Source organism: Acinonyx jubatus, chromosome D1, assembly GCF_027475565.1.
Source record: "Acinonyx jubatus isolate Ajub_Pintada_27869175 chromosome D1, VMU_Ajub_asm_v1.0, whole genome shotgun sequence".
Taxonomy (NCBI): domain Eukaryota; kingdom Metazoa; phylum Chordata; class Mammalia; order Carnivora; family Felidae; genus Acinonyx; species Acinonyx jubatus.
This window is the reverse complement of record NC_069390.1, coordinates 8,762,227-8,781,376: the sequence shown is the minus strand read 5'-3', so window position 1 is coordinate 8,781,376 and position 19,150 is coordinate 8,762,227. Positions and strand designations below refer to the sequence as shown.

The 19,150-nt window shown below is 44.2% G+C and overlaps 1 long non-coding RNA gene across 1 annotated transcript in view; it reads left to right on the top strand.

The window, feature by feature from the left end:
* The first annotated feature begins 8,717 nt into the window (after positions 1-8,717).
* Positions 8,718-19,150, top strand: part of LOC128311746 (uncharacterized) — a 59,977-nt gene continuing 49,544 nt past the window's right edge. Inside the window, exon 1 of the long non-coding RNA XR_008290279.1 lies at positions 8,718-9,580. This is a non-coding gene — a long non-coding RNA (uncharacterized LOC128311746). The remainder of the gene's footprint in view (positions 9,581-19,150) is intronic.

Below are 19,150 nucleotides of genomic sequence, written 5' to 3'. Positions count from 1 at the left end.
GCATCTTTCACACAGAGAGTTAGTGAAGTGGTGTCCCTGATTGTCAAGGTTGCTGAGAACACAGGCGAGCGAGGGCTGGACCCACCCATGGGGAGAGGGTGGTTCTGATGTGTCCTCGGGGTCTGGATCTGGAGGGCAGGTGTTCCTGGCACATGGGTGGCTCATGGGTAATTCCTTGTGTACTAATTCCTGCTGATGAGCCTATGTTGGGAAGCTTGCTGCGACTGCTCGGGTTCAGTGGGAAAGAGTGGTTGATTGATTACTGAATGAGTTTGCTTTCACTGTTTAATGAATTTCCACAAACTTAGTGACTTAAAGCCACGCAAATTTAGTCTGTTATGGTTCTGGAGGTTAGAAGTCCAAAAGGGTCTCACTGGGCTTAAATCAAGGTATTGACAGGGCTGCATTCCTTCTAGAAGCTCTAGAGGAGAATGTGTTCCCTTGCGTTTTCCAGCTTCTAGAGGCCGCCCACATTCCTTGGCTTGTGGTCCCTTCCAGCAATCACATTGCTCTGACTTCTCCCATCATATTATCTTCTCTGACTCCCCCACCTCCCTCTTGAAAGGACCCTTGTGATTACATTGGGCCCACCCAGATAATCCAGGATTATTTCAATCTTGCAATTATCTTGCAATCTCGAGACTGGCCAAATCCCTTTTGCCCTGTAAGGTAACATATTCACAGATTTCGGGGATTAGGGTGTAGATACTACTGGGAGTGGGGGGTGGGGGGTGGGGAGGAGGAACACTATTCTGTCCACCACAGTTTCCAATGTCTGCTTCTTAGTTTGAGTTCTCTCATAAACATATGGATCCCGAGACAAAGCTTTCAGCAAGTGGTTTATTTAGGACGTGGTCCCAGGACACACAGTAGGGCAGTGGGCGTGTGCGACAGGGAAGGGAGGGGGCCGCCCCTGTGGGCAGCTGGAGCTGAATCCCACTGAGGAACTGCAGGGGGCAGCATGGAGCACGGGTCTCTGAGTTATCCCTGCACCCAGGCTGAGGGAGCTGGGGTGTTTTTACCCGAATGCTATCGGCCATGGGTCAAGGGATGTTGTGCAAGGAGTTAATTCCCTTGCACTCGTAGCCTGCCATGCTTGGGGGACAGCGGGCTCCGGTGGCCAGAGAAAACCGGTTGATAAGGAGATACAGGCAAGAGGAAGTCAGGCCATCAATTACTAAAATGGCAAAGGCCAATGGGATGTGGTCAGGGCGTTGACAGTTTCTGCCAGTCAGCCATGGGTATGGGAGGAGGGTGTGGTAGCAGCAGAGCAAGGGGCTATCTCTGTATTCATAGGACTCCTGGAGGGACATGTGACCAGGGCCAAGAGTTAGTCAATCCGCCTGCTTTGCTCAACAGGTGGGAAGGTGGGTGGGTGTAGACCACTATCCCCTCCCACCACCTATTCACAGCCACCATCTCATCTGACCTCCTGTGAAATAGAGATTCCTGATGTGACCTTGGCTCACTTGGAGGTCAGGGTGCAAAGTTTCCCTTCTGGCGCCCAGTGGAGACGGCAGGAGTGGCCGTGAGCATTGCGGGAGAAGGGTGAAGCGGGGGTGGGGGAGCCAGTGGGCACTCACTGAGCCCCCGCTACTCCATCCAAGCCCTCTGCACTCCAAACACCAGCTCTGACTTGTATCATCACTTAGGAAAACGTTTTCTTGCGGAATTATTCAAACATCTACTAAGATGACGCAGCTTCAACATTTATCAACATTTGGCAAATTTTGTCTCACCTATATCCTCTCCTCCCACTCTCATGTCTTCCCATTATTTATTATTTATTTTTTTTATTAAAAAATTTTTTTTCAACGTTTTATTTATTTTTGGGACAGAGAGAGACAGAGCATGAACGGGGGAGGGGCAGAGAGAGAGAGGGAGACACAGAATTGGAAACAGGCTCCAGGCTCTGAGCCATCAACCCAGAGCCCAACGCGGGGCTCGAACTCCCGGACCGCGAGATCGTGACCTGGCTGAAGTCGGACGCTTAACCGACTGCGCCACCCAGGCCCCCCTCTTCGCGTTATTTAAAACGACAATTTCACAGTACCAGCATAGGGAGGATATGGTCTGAAATTATAGAAGAATCCTTTAAATGAAAGACTTTTAGATTAAGTGGGAATATTTACTGTCTTATTTTTTTCTCCTTTGCTCTCAGATGCAAACTTTGTCATAAATCCGTGTTTGAGAACCACTTCTCCAACCCATTGTCCTAAGTGCATGGATGAGGGGACCAAGACCCAGAGACGGAGGGACTTGGCCAGAGAGGAAGGGCAAGACAGAGGGAGTCCTCTCGGAGCATAGGCTCTGGCCTGTGCTCTGGTGGGAGGCCCCTCCGCTGGTCTGGCTCATTTCACCTCCAGGAGCCTCTCCAACTCACAGGAAGCAAGCCGGCCTGGGCTGCCAAAGAGCAGCAAAAGAGGAAAGCCCTATGAGCAAGTACTTTCCAACTTCTACTCGCATCATGATTGGCAATATCTCTTTGACCAAAGCAAGTCATACAGACAAGGGGGTGGAGCCACAGACTCCCCTTTCTTCCTTCTCCCCCCTCCCTTCTCCTTCTCTTTCTCCTCCTCCTCCTCCTCCTCCTCCTCCTCCTCCTTCTTCTTCTTCTCCTTCCTCTTCCTCTTCCTCCTCCCCTTGTCCTTCTCCTCCTCCTCCTTCTTCTTTTCTTTTCTCCTTCTTCTTCTCCTTCCTCTCTCTCTTCCTCCTCCACCTCCTCCTCTTCCTCTTCTTCTTCTCTTCCTCCTCCCCTTCCTCTCCCCTCCCTCTCTCCCTCCTCCTCCTCCTTTTTTTTAAATTTTATTTTTTATTTTTTAAAATTTACATCCAAATTAGTTAGCATATAGTGCAACAATGATTTCAGGAGTAGATTCCTTAATGCCCCTGACCCATGTAGCCCATCGCCCCTCCCACAACCCCTCCAGCAACCCTCTGTTTATTCTCGATATTTATGAGTCTCTTCTGTTTTGTCCCCCTCCCTGTTCTTATGTTACTTTGTTTCCCTTCCCTTATGTTCATCTGTTTTGTCTCTTAAAGTCCTCATATGAATGAAGTCATATGATTTTTGTCTTTCTCCGAATGACCAATTTCACTTAGCATAATACCCTCCAGTTCCATCCACATAGTTGCAAATGGCAAGATTTCATTCTTTTTGATTGCTGAGTAATACTCCATTGTATATATATATATACCACATCTTCTTTATCCACTCATCCATCAATGGACATTTGGGCTCTTTCCATACTTTGGCTATTGTCGATAGTGCTGCTATAAACATGGGGGTGCATGTGTCCCTCCAAAACAGCATACGTGTTTCCCTTGGATAAATGCCTAGTAGTTCCATTGCTGGGTTGTAGGGCAGTTCTATTTTTAGTTTTTTGAGGCACCTCCATACTGTTTTCCAGAGTGGCTGCACCAGCCTGCATTGCCACCAACAATGCAAAAGAGATCCTCCTTCACCGCATCCTCGCCAACATCTGTTGTTGCCTGAGTTGTTGATGTTAGCCATTCTGACAGGTGTAAGGTGGTATCTCATGGTGGTTTTGATTTGTATTTCCCCGATGATGAGTGATGTGGAGCATCTTTTCATGTGTCTGTTAGCCATCTGATGTCTTCTTTGGAGAGGCATCTGTTCATGTCTTTGGCCCATTTCTTCACTGGATTATTTGTTTTTTGGCTGTTGAGTTTGAGAAGTTCTTCATAGATTTTGGATACTAACCCTTTAAATGATAAGCCATTTGCAAATATTTTCTCCTATTCTGTCAGTTGCCTTTTAGTTTTGCTGATTGTTTGCTTTGCTGTGCAGAAGATTTTTATTTGGATGAGGTCCCAGTAGTTCATTTTTGCTTTTGTTTCCCTTGCCTCCGGAGACGTGTTGAGTAAGAAGTTGCTGCGGCCAAGATCGAAGAGGTTTTTGCCTGCTTTCTCCTCGAGGATTTGGATGGCTTCCTGTCTTACGTTGAGGTCTTTCATCCATTTTGAGTTTATTTTTGTGTCTGGTGTAAGAAAGGGGTCCAGGTTCATTGTTCTGCATGTTGCTGTCCAGTTTTCCCAGCACCACTTGCTGAAGAGACTGTCTTCATTCCATTGGATATGCCTTCCTGCTTTGCCGAAGATCAGTTGGCCATACGTTTGTGGGTCCATTTCTGGGTTCTCTATTCTGTTCCATTGATCTGAGTGTCTGTTCTTGTGCCAGTACCATACTGTCTTGATGATTACAGCTGTGTAGTATAGCTTGAAGTCTGGGATTGTGATGCCTCCTGCTTTGGTTTCCTTTTTCAAGATTGCTTTGTCTATTTGGGGTCTTTTCTAGTTCCGTACAAATTTGAGGATTATTTGTTCTAGCTCTGTGAAGAATGCCAGTGTTACTTTGATAGGGATTGCATTGAATATGTAGATTGCTTTCGGTAGTATCGACATTTTAACAATATTTGTTCTTCCTATCCAGGAGCATGGAATCTTTTGCCATTTCTTTGTGTCTTCTTCAATTTCTTTCATAAGCTTTCTATAGTTTTCAGTGTATAGATTTTTCACCTCTTTGGTTAGATTTATTCCTAGGTATTTTATGGTTTTTTGTACAACTGTAAATGGGATTGATTCCTTGACTTCTCCTTCTGTCACCTCATTGTTGGTGTATAGGAATGCGACTTATTTCTGTGCATTGATTTTATATCCTGCAACTTTGCTGAATTCATGAATCAGTTCTAGCAATTTTTTGGTGGAATCTTTTGGGTTTTCCATATAGAGTATCATGTCATCTGCGAAGAGTGAAAGTTTGACTTCCTCCTGGAAAATTGGGATGCTTTTATTTCTTTGTGTTGTCTGATTGCAGAGGCTAAGATTTCCAATACTATGTTACAGTGGCAAGAGTGGACATCCCTGTCTTGTTCCTGACCTTAGGGGGAACGCTCTCAGTTTTTCCCCATTGAGGTTGATATTAGCGTTGGGTTGTTCATATATGGCTTTTATGATCTCGAGGTATGCTCCTTCTATCCCTACTTTCTTGCGGGTTCTTATCAAGAAAGGATGCTGTATTTTGTCAAATGCCTTCTTTGCATCTATTGAGAGGATCGTATGGTTCTTGTCCTTTCTTTTATTGATATGATGAATCACGTTAATTGTTTTGCGGATATTGAACCAGCCCTGCGTCCCAGGTATAAATCCCACTTGTTGTGGTGAGTAATTTTTTTAATGTATTGTTGGATCCGGCTGGCTAATATCTTGTTGAGGATTTTTGCATCCATGTTCATCAGGGAAATTGGTCTATAGTTCTCCTTTTTAGTGGGGTCTCTGTCTGGTTTTGGAATCAAGGTAATGGTGGCTTCATAGAAAGGGTTTGGAAGTTTTCCTTCCATTTCTATTTTTTGGAACACCTTCAAGAGAATAGGTGCTAACTCTTCCTTAAATGTTTGATAGAATTCCCCTGGAAAGCCGTCTGGCCCTGGACTCTTGTTTTTTTGGCATATTTTTTATTACTAATTCGATTTCCTTATTGGTTATGGGTCTGTTCAAATTTTCTATTTCTTCCTGTTTCAGTTTTGGTAGTGTATATGTTTCTAGGAATTTGTCCATTTCTTCCAGATTACACATTTTATTGGCATATAATTGCTCATAATAGTCTCATTATTGTTTTTATTTCTGTTGTGTTGGTTGTGATCTCTCCTCTTTCATTCTTGATTTTATATATTTGGTCCTTTCCTTTTTCTTCTTGATCAAACTGGCTAGAGGTTTATCAATTTTGTTAATTCTTTCAAAGAATCAGCTTCTGGTTTCATTGATCTGTTCTACTGTTTTGTTTTTTTTTTTTTTGGTTTTGATAGCATTAATTTATGCTCTAATCTTTATTATTTCCTGTCTGCTGGTTTGGGGTTTTATTTGCTGTTCTTTTTTCAGCTCCTTAAGGTGTAAGGTTAGGTTGTGTATTTGAGATCTTTCTTTCTTCTTTAGGAAGGCCTGGATTGCTATATATTTCCCTCTTATGACTGCCTTTGCTGCATCCCAGAGGTTTTGGGTTGTGGTGTTATCACTTTCATTGACTTCCATATACTTTTTAATTTCCTCTTTAACTTCTTGGTTAGCCCGTTCATCCTTTAGTAGGATGTTCTTCAGTCTCCAAGTATTCGTTACCTTTCCAAATTTTTTCTTGTGGTTGGTTTCGAGTTTCATAGTGTTGTGGTCTGAAAAGATGCACAGTGTGATCTCGATCTTTTTGTACTTACTTAGGGCTGATTTGTGTCCCAGTATATGGTCTATTCTGGAGAATGTTCCATGTGCACTGGAGAAGAATGTATATTCTGCTGCTTTAGGATGAAATGTTCTGAATATATCTGTTAAGTCCATCTGGTCCAGTGTGTCATTCAAAGCCATTGTTTCCTTGTTGCTTTTTGATTAGATGATCTGTCCATTGCTGTGAGTGGGGTGTTGAAGTCTCCTACTATTATAGTATTATTATCGATGAGTTTCTTTATGTTTGTGATTAATTGATTTATATATTTGGGTTCTCTCACATTTGGTGCATAAATGTCTACAATTGTTAGGTCTTCTTGGTGGATAGACCCCTTGAGTATGATATAATGCCCTTCTGCATCTCTTGATACAGTCTTTATTTTAAAGTCTAAATTGTCTGATATAAGTATGGCTACCCCAGCTTTCTTTTGTTGACCATTAGCGTGATAGATGGTTCTCCATCCCCTTATTTTCAATCTGAAGGTGTCTTTAGGTCTAAAGTGGGTCTCTTGTCAACAGCATATAGATGGATCTTGTTTTCTTATCCACTCTGTTACCCTATGTCTTTTGATTGGAGTATTTAGTCCATTGACATTTAGAGTGAGTACTGAAAGATATGAATTTATTGCCATTATGACGCTTGTAGAGTTGGAGTTTCTGGTCATGTTCTCTGGTCCTTTCTAATCTTTTGTGGCTTTGGGTATATATATATATACATCTTTTCTCCCCTCAGAAAGTCCCCCTTAACATTTCTTGCAGGGCTGGTTTAGTGGCCACAAACTCCTTTAATTTTTGTTTGTCTGGGAAACTTTTTATCTCTCCTTCTATTTTGAATGACAGCCTTGCTGGATAAAGAATTCTTGGCTGCATAGTTTTCCGATTCAGCACAGTGAATATATCCCACCACTGCTTTCTGGCCTGCCAAGTTTCTGTGAAAAGGTCTGCTGCAAACCTGATCTGTCTTCCCTTGTAGGTTAGGGACTTTTTTTGCCCTTGCTGCTTTCATGATTCTTTCCTTGCCTGAGTATTTTGTGAATTTGACTATGACATGCGTTGTTGATGGTCGGTTTTTGTTGAGTCTAATGGGGGTTCTGTGCTTCCTGGATTTTGATGTCTGTGTCTTTCCCCAGGTTAGGTAAGTTTTCTGCTATGATTTGCTCACATAACCCTTCTACCCCTATTTCTCTCTCTTCCTCTTCTGGGAACCCTGTGATTCTGATGTGGTTCCTTTTTAATGAGTCACTGATTTCTCTAATTCTTAAATCGTGCTCTTTTACCTTAATCTCCCTCTTTTTATCTGCTTCGTTATTCTCTGTAAGTTTGTCTTCTATATCGCTGATTATCTGTTCTGTCTCATCTATCCTTGCTGCCGCTGCATCCATGGTGATTGCAGATCAGTTATAGCATTTTTAGTTTCATTCTGGCTGTTTTTTACTTCTTTTATCTCTGCAGAAAGGGGTTCGAATCTATTTTTGACTCCAGCTAGTATTCTTATTATTGTGATTCTAAATTCTGGTTCAGGCATCTTGCTTGTATCTGTGTTGGTTAAATCCCTGGCTGTCGTTTCTTCATGCTCGCTCTTTTGGGGTGAATTCCTTCGTTTTGTCATTTTGAAGGGAGAAAAGGAATTAATGAGGTAGACAAATTTAAATTAAAAAAATTAAAATGGAAAAAATATTAAAATTAAAAGTTAAAAAAACACACACAGAAATCGAATAGATGACGCTAGATGCTAGGTGTGTTTTGGTCTGGGTGTTGAAAGTGGTTTGACAGATTAGAGAAAAAAAGGGGGGGAGGGGAGAAAAAAAGAAAAAAAAAGAAAATCGTTTGAGAATTTGAAAAATGAATACACTGGAGTAGACTAAGATGAGATGATGGGGGTAAAATAGAATTTGAAAAAATATACACAAAAGTAAAGAATATAGTAGAAAAAATTAAAGAAAAACATTTTTCATAAAAATTAAGAATAAATATGATTTTTTTCATTTTCTGTATTTAAGAAAAAGAAAAGAAACGAAAAGAGAAGAAAGAAAAAAGAAAAAAGAAAGAAATCGTTTGAAAATCTGAAAAAGTGAATACACTGTAGTAGACTAACATAAACTGATGGGAGTAAGATAGAATTTGAAAAAAATTACATAAAAGCAAAAAATATAGTAATAAAAATTAAATAAAAGTATTTTAAAAAGAAATTGAAAGTAAAAATGAAGATTTTCTCTTTCTGCATTCAAGAAAAAGAAAAGAAATGAAAAAGAGAAAAAAAGAAAAAGAAAGAAAAAAAGGAAATTGAAAATTTGAAAAGGTGAGTACACTGAAGTAGAATAAAATAAAATGATGGAAGTAAAATAGAATGTGAAAAAATTTACACAAAAGTAAAAATATAGTAATAAAAATTAAAGACAGATATTTTTAATAAAATTGAAAATAAAAATGGCTTTTTTCTCTTTCTTTATTCAAGAAAAAGAAAAGCAATTGTAAAAGAGAAAAGGGGAACAGAAAAAAAAAGAAAGAAAAAAATTGAATAGATGAATCTGCTATCAAATTGAAGTAGGACTGAAATTGCTTCGTTTTCCCCTAGAGGTCAATCTACATAGGTCTTTATAGTCCATAAATTAAGCCGGCGGTGAGGTTTGTGTTCTTGAAGAGCGAAGTTGGCCCGGTTGGGCAGGGCTCAGTGTAACAGCTCTGCTCTCCACTAGATGGCGCTGCTAGACTACTGGGGTGGATTGTTGCAGTGCTCATAGGTGCGTATGCGCATGCGTGGGAGCGGTGAAAATGGCGCCACCCAGCTACCCAGTCTGTTTTCCCCGATCAGCAATGGCGCACCCGTCCTCTGTCTTCAGCTCTCGTCCACTCCCCGCTTTTTCCCTCTCCGTGACCAGGCCCCAGGCAGACCTCTCTCCTGAGTTTTGTCTCAGATGCGGCTGTTTTCCCCGGCCCCTTACTTCCGAAGGACTGTGGCTTTGACCCGTTCCGCCCCTCTGCGGGAGGGTCTCACCGAGCAATGGCCGAATGTCGGCTGCACCCAGAAATGCCCGCTGGACCTTGCTGTTGCCGGTGCCCTGAGACTGCGGCCAGGTGCCAGCCCGCCCCCAAAAAAGACGCAAGACAGTGTAGCAGCAGCGTTTCAGGGATTATGGAAAATTACTGGCACCAGGCTTCACCCTCAACGACCTTGTTCCAGCACCAGCAAATGTGGCCACCTTCCGGGGTCTGCTGGGACCAGGTGGCTTCAACAGTCTCTACCAAATGTCCTTCCAGCAGTGGAACCGCTTCTCCCCGTGTGGCCCGAGAACCTCCCGGACCCCACTCTGCTCCTGGGGATTTGTCCTGCCCACCAGAGCACCGCCAGGTATGGAGCTGCGGAGTTGCAGCCTTTGCACTCCCCTTGTTTACAGTCTTAATGGAAGTTAAACCCTCTCCTTTCTCCTTTCTCCCTTTTTAGTTTAGTCCCTGCGGCTGTTTCCAATTTTCCACTTTCTCTCCAGCTGCTTTTGGGGAGTGGTGCTTTTCCCGTATGCTCCCCTGCCTCCCCAGTCTCCATCCTCTCTCCACCTGCAAAAGGGGTTCCCTACCTTTTGCGGCTTCTTGCTCCCCAAGTTCGGCTCTCCATGCCATGAACCTCCTGAATTCTGTGGTTCAGGTTGTGCAGATTCTTCTTCTCCTTCTCCCCTCCCCCTCCTCCCCCTCCTCCCCCTCCTCCTCCTCCTCCTTCTCCTTCTCCTTCTTCTCTTCCTCCTCCCCTTCCTCCCCCTCCCCCTCTCCCTCCTCCTCCTTCCTCCTCTTCTCCCTCCTCCTCTTCTTCTTCTCTTCCTTCTCCCCTTCCTCCCCCTCCCCCTCTCCCTCCTCCTCCTTCTTCTTCTTCTTCTTCTTCTTCTTCTCCTCCTCCACCTCCTCCTCCTTCTCCTCCCCCTCTCCCTCCTCCTCCTTCCTCCTCTTCTCCCTCCTCCTCTTCTTCTTCTCTTCCTCCTCCCCTTCCTCCCCCTCCCCCTCTCCCTCCTCCTCCTCCTCCTTCTCCTTCTTCTTCTTCTTCTTCTTTTTCTCCTCCTCCTCCTCCTCCTCCTCCTCCTTCTTTTCTTTCTCCTCTTCCTCCTCTCCTTCCCCCTCCCCCTCCTCCTCCTCCTTCCTCTTCTTCTTCTTCTTCTTCTTCTTCTTCTTCTTCTTCTTCTTCTTCAATTACCAGTTTATTTCAAGGGATATTAAAGGATACAAATTAACAGATGAAGAGATACATAGGACAAGGTACACAGTGAGGGAGCTTCTGTCCTCATGGAGTTTGGGTTTTACTATGGTGGCCTGTAGAAACATTCTGTTCCCCAGTCTGGAGGTCAGACTCCACTTCTCATCAGGAAGATCATGTGTCATTACAAGGCCATAGTTGTGAGGGGGGCAGGGGTAAGGATTTGCGGCACAAGGATATTCACAGTGTCTTAGACTGCTGGGACTGCTGTAACAAAATACCATAGGCGGACTGATTTAAGCAAGAGAAATTTATGTCTCACAGTTTTGGAGGCTGGGAAGTCCAATATCAAGGTGCTGGCAGATTCAGTGTCTGGTGAGGACCCGCTTCCTGGCGTGGAGACAGCTGCCTTCTCACTTTGGGCTTACGTGGACTTTCTTCAGTGTGTGCATAGAGAGAGGCCAGATCTTCCAATTTTCCTCTTCATATAAGGGCATTAATCTCATCAGGAGGATCCCCCTCTCATGACTGAATCTAAACTGAATTCTCTCCCGAAGGACCTGCTTTCAAATACCATCACAGTGGGAGTTAGGGCTTCAAACATAGGAGTTTGGGAGAATTCAAACAGTAGCTCGTAACATACAGATACCAAAGAGAACATCTGTCCGTGGGAATAGAGTGGTGGATTACTTTCCTGAGGCTGCTGTTGCAAGTTACCGCAAACCGCATGGCTTACACCAATTGAAATTTATGCTCTGACAGTTTTGAAGTCCAGAGGTCTGAAAGCGAGGTCTCGGCAGGGCCAAGCTGTCTCTGGAGCACCAGGGCAGAATGAGTTCTCTGCTTCTCCTTCCTGGTGGCTCCTGGCATTCGCCAACTTGTGGCCACATCACTTCCATCTTGTTCTCCATGGTCTTATTGTCCCCTCCTCTGCTGTAGTGAAATTCCCCTGTCTGGCTCTTATAAGGACACTTGTTATTGAATTTAGGGCCCGCTTGCAAGACAAGTCCTTCCTCTCAAAACCCTTAACTTAATCACATCTTTTTCCTATGAGGGAATAGTCACTCTTACCATATAAGGTAATATTCACAGGTTTCAAAGGTTAGGATGGAGACATGTCTTTTTAGGGGCCATTTAGTTCACTACAAGTAGGTTTTGGAAAACTAGATTTATCTCGGTCAGTTTTTTTTTTTTTTTTTTTGACACGAAAGACTGGTTGCATTATTATTATTTTAATGTTTATTTATTTTTGAGAGAGAGAGAGAGAGAGCGCAAGTGGGGGAAGGGTAGAGAGAGAGGGAGACACAGAATCCGAAGCAGGCTCTAGGCTCTGAGCTGTCAACACAGAGCCTGACGTGAGGCTCGAACCCACAAACGTGAGATCATGACCTCCCATGATTGAAGTCGGACGCTTAACTGACTGAGCCACACAGGTGCCTGATGCTCAATTTTGTGAAGGTGGAAAGAGAGGGTATGGGTGGGTGAGTGAGTAGGTGCTAGATTTCAGGGGGGAGGTTTGTCATGAAGCCACTGGAAGGCTATTATGAACGTGATTTGGGAACTTTCTCTAATGGAGGAAAGCATACAGACTCCAAGTGCATCCTCGTTTTACTGAAATTGGCCTTGTTGTTCAGTACATCTTATATCATGAGGAAAAAAGTCCACACTTCAATCTCCAACATACACATTCCAGATCCTTCCTCAAACTCAGATTTCTGTGGAACATACTCTATTGGTTATGTACTGCTGTGTAACAAATTGCCCCCAAGCTTAGTGGTTTAACCAACCCATATTTATTAGCTCACAGTTTCTTTGGGTCAGGATTCTGGACCTGGCTTCCCTGGGTGCCTTGGGCTCAAGGTCTGTTAGGCAAATTCAGCCAAGCTGGGGCTAGGGCTAGGGTCTTATCTGAAGGCTATGTTGGGGGCAGGGGATCTGATTCCATGTGGTTGTTGTCAGGCCTCAGTCCCTCACCATGTGGAACTCTCCTCAGAGCTACCTTACAATATGGCAGCTGGCTTCCTCCAGAGTGAGTGATGAGGGAGGGAGAGAGCAAGAGAGAGAGACTGACTCAAGATGGAAGCCATAGCCTTTTTCTAATCTAATCTCAGAAATGACAGTTTAGCACTTTTATTGCTTTCCGTGTGTTAGAAGCCACTCAATGAGTGCGACCCACACTTAAGGACAGACTACACAAGAGTTTGAATACTGGGAGGCGGGAATCATTGGAGGCATCTTAGAAGATGCTTTCTACAGTCTCCAAAACTTAAGAGACATGGGGCATGGAATGAATCTCATTACCTTTACTGTTAATAGGGGATTGTTTCCTAATTTATGATAAAAAACCCAAACACTTAAGCACTAATGTTTGTGTCCCCGAATCACCAATTAGACGAACATCAAATGCCTCAGCAGGATTTTGAGTGAGGCTGAATTATCTTCCCCTCCCTTCAGTTTTTCTAGATGAGGAAGGGCTTAGAGAAGTTAAAAGTGTTTCTGAAGCGAACAGCAGCCGGTAAGCCTGTGTTCAAACCCAGATCTGCTCAGTCCCACACTCTAGAGGTGCCCTTTCTATCAGGCCAAGATGCTCCTTGAGGTGAAAGTGGATTTTGTGAGGAACACTCAGCTGCCTATTGGTTGGTGGCTTCTTTGTCACTCAGTTGCCTCTGTATCCATTTCCCGGGGCTGTTGCAACAAAGTACCACAAGCTGTGTGGCTCGGAACATCAGGAATTGTCTCACACGTCCGGAGGCTCGAAATCCAAAATGGAGGAGGTGCCAGCAGGATTGGTTTCTTCTGAAGGTTCTTAGGGAGAGTCTGTTCTATGCCTCTCTCTATGCCTGCAGTGGCCCCAGGCATTCCTTGGCTTCTAGATGCGTCATTCCAATCTTCCACCCTCACACCATATTCTCCCCGTGTGTCTGCGTCTTCTTGTGGGGACCCCGCTTGGACTGGGTTAGGCCCCATCCTATTCCAGTCTGACCTCATCTGCGATGACCCTCTCCCCAAACAGAGTCACATTCTGGGGTAACGGGGGATAGGACTTCAACATATCTTTTTTTGTAGGGAGACACAATTCAACCCGTAACAGACTCCCAATGAACTGAAAAGGGTAGAATTTAGGACATTTAGACTAGTTAGAAAAATGACCTTCATTGTACCTAATTAAAGCAGGTATCTGAAATTGCTCATTCAGCTTGATGGTTTTAAAACCTTGACTCTGGGGCTTGCCTGACAGGTTGAAAGTGGCTCCAGTTTTAGCCATAGGTGGCCTTTAATTGGGCCACTGCTCGCGGCAATCACTCCACAGGGACTCTTCTTTGCCCTCAGGTATGGGACAAGGGTCAAGAGGCTGGAGGGGCATTTCCTTCAGCAAATGTTCCTGTCACGGAATACCTAGCTGTTGACTGGGGTTGGGAGGAGAGGGTGCCCGGAGAACACCTGGAGAGAGTGGAGTATGTGAGTGGAGTATGTGGAGTATGAGTGGAGTATGAGTGGAGTATGCTGGAACATTGTGGAAGCTGGCTCATCTTATTCTGCTCCAGGCCAGGGACCATAGACCATATAGACATGTGTACCAAAAAATAAGCCAGGGGGGCCTGAGTGGCTCAGTCAGTTGAGCACCCAACCCTTGATTTTGGCTCAGGTCATAATTCCAGGGTCATGAGTTTGAGCCCTGCGTCAGGCTCTGTGCTGAACGGGGAGACTGCGTAAGATTCTCTCTCTCTCTCCCTCTGCCCCTCCCCTACTTGTGTGCTCTCTCTGTCTCTCAAAACAAACAAACAAACAAACAAACAAACATAAAACAAATAAGACAGTCCCAGGAGTGCCTGGATGGCTCAGCCGGTTAAGCGTCTGACTCTTGATTTCAGCTCAGGTCATGATATCAAGGTTCATGGAGTCTAGCCCCACGTCGGGGTCTGCACTGACAGCGCGGAGCCTGTTTGGGATTCTCTCTCCCTCTCCCCCCACCACTCACTCTCTCTCGCTCTCTCTCAAAATAAATAAACATCAAAAAAATATATAAGCCAGTCCCAGAAGAAAGCTTCTTACCTGGCTTTGCCCATTCTTGGATTAAGAATGATGTTGGGTTTGGGTGGCATCCATTTGGTCTAGTCACCTGGACAGTTTTTTAAGTTGGGGTTTTGTTCGGAAAACAAGAGGATATATCGAGAGTGATGGGGGCTCTGGTCTGAAATGAGAACTATATATAAACCCTGGATTTCTCCTCCTTTACCTCAACTCTTTCTCTTCATGGAATCCACCAGCAATCTTGTTGGCTTCAACTCCAAAGTGAAGCCCAGTCCTGTGTCTCCTGTCCTTCTTAATTCAAGTCACCTTCTTCCTCCCCTAGACCTCTGCATTAATCTTCCGACGGTCTTTCTGCCTCCCCCACGGTCCATTTTCCACTTGTTCCCCCACAGTCCATTTTCCACCTAGAAGCCAGAGCGGTGTTTTAGGAAACTCAGTCCAAGCCTGTGGCTCCTACGTTATAACCTCCACTCGATTCCCTTGATGTTTCAACTCCTACACAATCTGGCCCCTGTTTACCTTCACCTGACACCGTTTGTATTCTTTCCTTTCTTACTTGTGTCTATGGAAAATGAAAAAAAATGTTTAGAGTTTCTTCTTCTTTTTTTTTTTTTTTAGTTTATTTATTTATTTTGAGAGAGACAGAGAGAATGCCCGCGGGGGAGGGGCAGAGAGAGAAAATCCCAAGCAGGCTCTTTGAGGTCCGTGCACAGAGCATGACGTGGGCCTCGAACTCATGAACCGTGAGATCACGACCTGAGCTGAAATTAAGAGTCGCACGCTTAACCAAATGAGCCACCCAGGCGGCCCCCACCAAAACGTTTAGAATTTCTAAAAAAAAAAAAAAAAAAAAAAAAAGGAAGAGATTTGTTCAAGCCCACGCGAGGACAGCTCCCTGGGATATATAATCTTTGCAAAGCAGAGAAATCTCTGGAGAAGGAACGTGTGACACACGGTTACGGATTTTGTTGTTGTTACCTCGGGAGTTCCAAATCATCATGAGGAAGGATATTTCAGAAAGTTACAAACTTTATCTTATGTTTTTAGTATGTGCAGGGTTGCAGGCTTCGGAGGCATGGGAATAGAGGTTAGGGAAACATTTACTCTTTAATTTGAAATGTTTCTTTTAGGTTATTTGCTAATGAAGCAGATGTACAACGTTGGTGAAGTCACTGTGACCTTGGTAAAAGCATAACTTCCTTGGGAGCCCAGGAGCAGGGCACACAAACATCAAAAGCTGAAAATTTCCTTTGTCACTCGTTGCAATCTGTTCCTTCCCCTGTCCCTGTCCCTGTCCCCCCTCCTCCCATCAGAAGGTGAATCTGAGAGCAAGCATCTTATCTGTGTGTTGATCCTGAGACACAGAACTGTGCTGGTGCCTTGTAGGTGCTCTGCCAACATGTTTACACCGCACACGACATAGAGGAATTTAGGTGAGGAACCATGGAAATTCTGTACTCAGTTCTGACATCGACTTCCGGTGCTTTTTACTGAAGAGCTGGTGAGACTCCCGAGCCAGGTGGTAGAGGGCATGATCAGGATTTCTTCTAGGTTCTGCCGATACCCTTCTAGGTATCCCGACAAGGTTCCTGTTCCACACTGACCGACGGTGCCTTTTCATACACCGCCCTCTGCTTTGCCTCAGCAGCTACTGAACAATTACGTCAAGTACCAGATCGTTCCACCAGAGGGCAGTAGAGCACAATGTTAAGAGTTTGCGATCTGGGGGTGCCTGGGTGGGTCAGTCGATTGGGCGTCAGACCGTCAGCGCAGAGCCTGCTTGGAATTCTAGCTCCCTCTTTCTGCCCCTACCCCACTCATTGTGTCTCTCTCTCTCCCTCAAAATAAATAAATAAACTTAGAAAAAAAAAGTTTGTGATCTGGAGGCAGCTCTTGTTTGCATCTCTTCCCTTCCAGGTGGGGTTCTAGAATGTTGGGGAATGAATCATTTTGGATCATCAGCCTGGCGATGGTGGAAGAGCAAGATGGAACCCATGGCAGTTTAACACTATAGCACGTATAACATGATAGTTCAGAATTAGAGTTTTTTCTGTTTTGTTTTGTTTTTTTTTTTTGTTTCGGAGGTGAGCGGCCTAGGTTCAAAAGTGGAAGGAGAGGAGACGGCGTATCTCTTCTCTTGAAAGACCACCTAGAGGTTATGTACCTCATTTCTGCTCACATCCCATTGTCCAGAAAACACTGCTGCTATGGCTTTTAATGGCCACACTTTTCTGCAAGACAGGCTGTGAAATGTAGCCTTTTTTTTTTTTTCTGAGTGGCCACAATTCTGGATTATGGAAGAAGGAGAAAAATGAATATCAGAGGTTACCTGGCAGTTTTGACCACAACTTCTCAAACCAGCTGAGGTTAAAGGAGCAACCTGGGTTATAAATGGACTGAGTTAGAGCAGGGGACTTCCAAGGTGATTCAGATCCAAGCCACTGGTCGTAAGGCTTAGCTTTCTTCTTTGTTTGTAGTTTAGCTTAATTTGTTATGTCAGGTAGGTTTTTGGATTTTACAACCTGGATCCTCCCCTGGTGATATATATATTTTTTCCGAATCCTTTTTGCCTGGTGTCCTGTCATTATGATTATGCTGTACTGGTCCTTTAGCATTATTTAAATTTTTTGTTTGCCTTCTTAGCATCTTATTGTATTTAGTAGAATCATATGGGAGTTTCATCTCCCAGGACATGAGTGATGAAGTCTGAGTGGTCAGCTCTCTTTTTTTACATTTGGCTGATTAATCACTTTGGAACACACTGTTGACCCCCGATCTTTTTTTTTTCTTTGTTTATCTTTGTTTTCTCTATTATTTTTTTTTAACGTTCATTTATCTTTGAGAGACAGAGAGAGACAGAGCATGAATGGGGGAGGGGCAGAGAGAGAGGGAGACACAGAATCCAAAGCAGGCTCCAGGCTCTGAGTTGTCAGCACAGAGCCCGACTCAAGGCTCTAATCCACAAACCGTGAGGTCATGACCTGAGCCGAAACTGAGTTGGATGCTTAACTGACTGAGTCACGCAGGCACCCCTACCTCTTTTTTTTTTTTAGAGTTTATTTATTTTTGAGAGAGAGAGAGAGAGGATGAGCAGGGGAAGGGCAGAGAGAGAGAGAGAGAGGGAGAGAGAGAATCTCAAGCAGGCTCCCCACTGTCAGTGCAGAGCCTGATGCAGGGCTCAATCTCATGATCTGTGATGTCATGACCTGAGCCAAAACCAAGAGTTAGACGCTTAAGCGAGTGAACTACCCAGGTGCCCCTACTTGATTTACCTTTGATGATGATTCGACTTTCCTTTCTTCATATACTCTTTCCAGACTATGTGGCTTATTTCCTTCTCTACTAACACTAATGAAAAAATGCATATTAATTGCTTACAGACAGGAAGACACTAACTAGAAGAAATGAAAGGCTCAAATATATACTCTTCTACTTGTTAAATATCAACAACAACTAATCATGCCCCCTCCCCCTTTTTGTATTTTAATCCCCCCACCTCTCTCCCTCTTTGTATTAACCTTTCTCTTTGGAATGTTTGTTTATGTGTTATTTTAACACATACGTTCAAAAATTGAATTTTTTTCTCAATTAACCATCTTTCCACTTTATTCTTTTCATCCCATCCCTCTTTCTCCTTTTCCTCCTTGTATTTCTCCTTGAGCTGAAATTATTTCAACACTGCCAAAAGCAGTCCCTGTAAACTGGTGTCTTGGTTCTTTCAACATGGCCCTAGTGTTTTGACAACATCATTGCTTTCTGGCAACTGTAGGTTTATCCTGGATTTTTCCTGTTTCCAAACTTAATATGAACTGTTTTTAAATTTTTTTTTCAATGTTTTTTTTTTTTTTTTATTTTTGGGACAGAGAGAGACAGAGCATGAACGGGGGAGGGACAGAGAGAGAGGGAGACACAGAATCGGAAACAGGCTCCAGGCTCCAAGCCATCAGCCCAGAGCCTGACGCGGGGCTCGAACTCACGGATCGCGAGATCGTGACTGGCTGAAGTCGGACGCTTAACCGACTGCGCCACCCAGGCGCCCCAATATGAACTGTTTTAAATAAGCCTTGGGTCCCTTCATGATCAAATTGTGGGGAATAAGCTTAGGAATTCCCTGAGCTTTCGCACTGATGGGTTAACAAGGCAGGTAAGAATAGGAAACCTCAGGATGAAAGCATCCAAGATTAGGTAAACAAGTTTAGGTAAACAAGGCAAAGCACCCCCAGTATAGAACAAAGGTATAGGAATAGGAAACCTTAGGATGAAAGCATCCAAAATTATGTAAACCAGATCAGCTATTCAGGGTGGAAACGCCCCCCAACTTAGTACACTAGCAGAGACCTGCTATTTCACAGGAAGGAAGGACCACAATAGGCAAACAGGTAAACAGGGCTACAGATCACAGCAGGGTGAAGTTGCCTGGAATGGAGCTAATTAGCAAAAGAAAGGTGTGTTGTTGACCCTGAGGTAGCTTGCTCTGTCTTGTCCCCTAAGCTAGCTAAGATAAACAGACGAGGTGCCCCATGCCTGCGGTAAATAACCCACTGCCCCTTGCCAGGATTTTGTTTTGTATTGGCCCAAACCCCTAACACCACATACCTTCAAAACCCCCTTTCCCTCAAACCCCTGAGTTAATGTTCACGGTTTCGTTGTCTCTTTGTGTATGCCCATCACACCAGTAAAGTCTTCTGATCCTAATAAAAACAGAGCAAG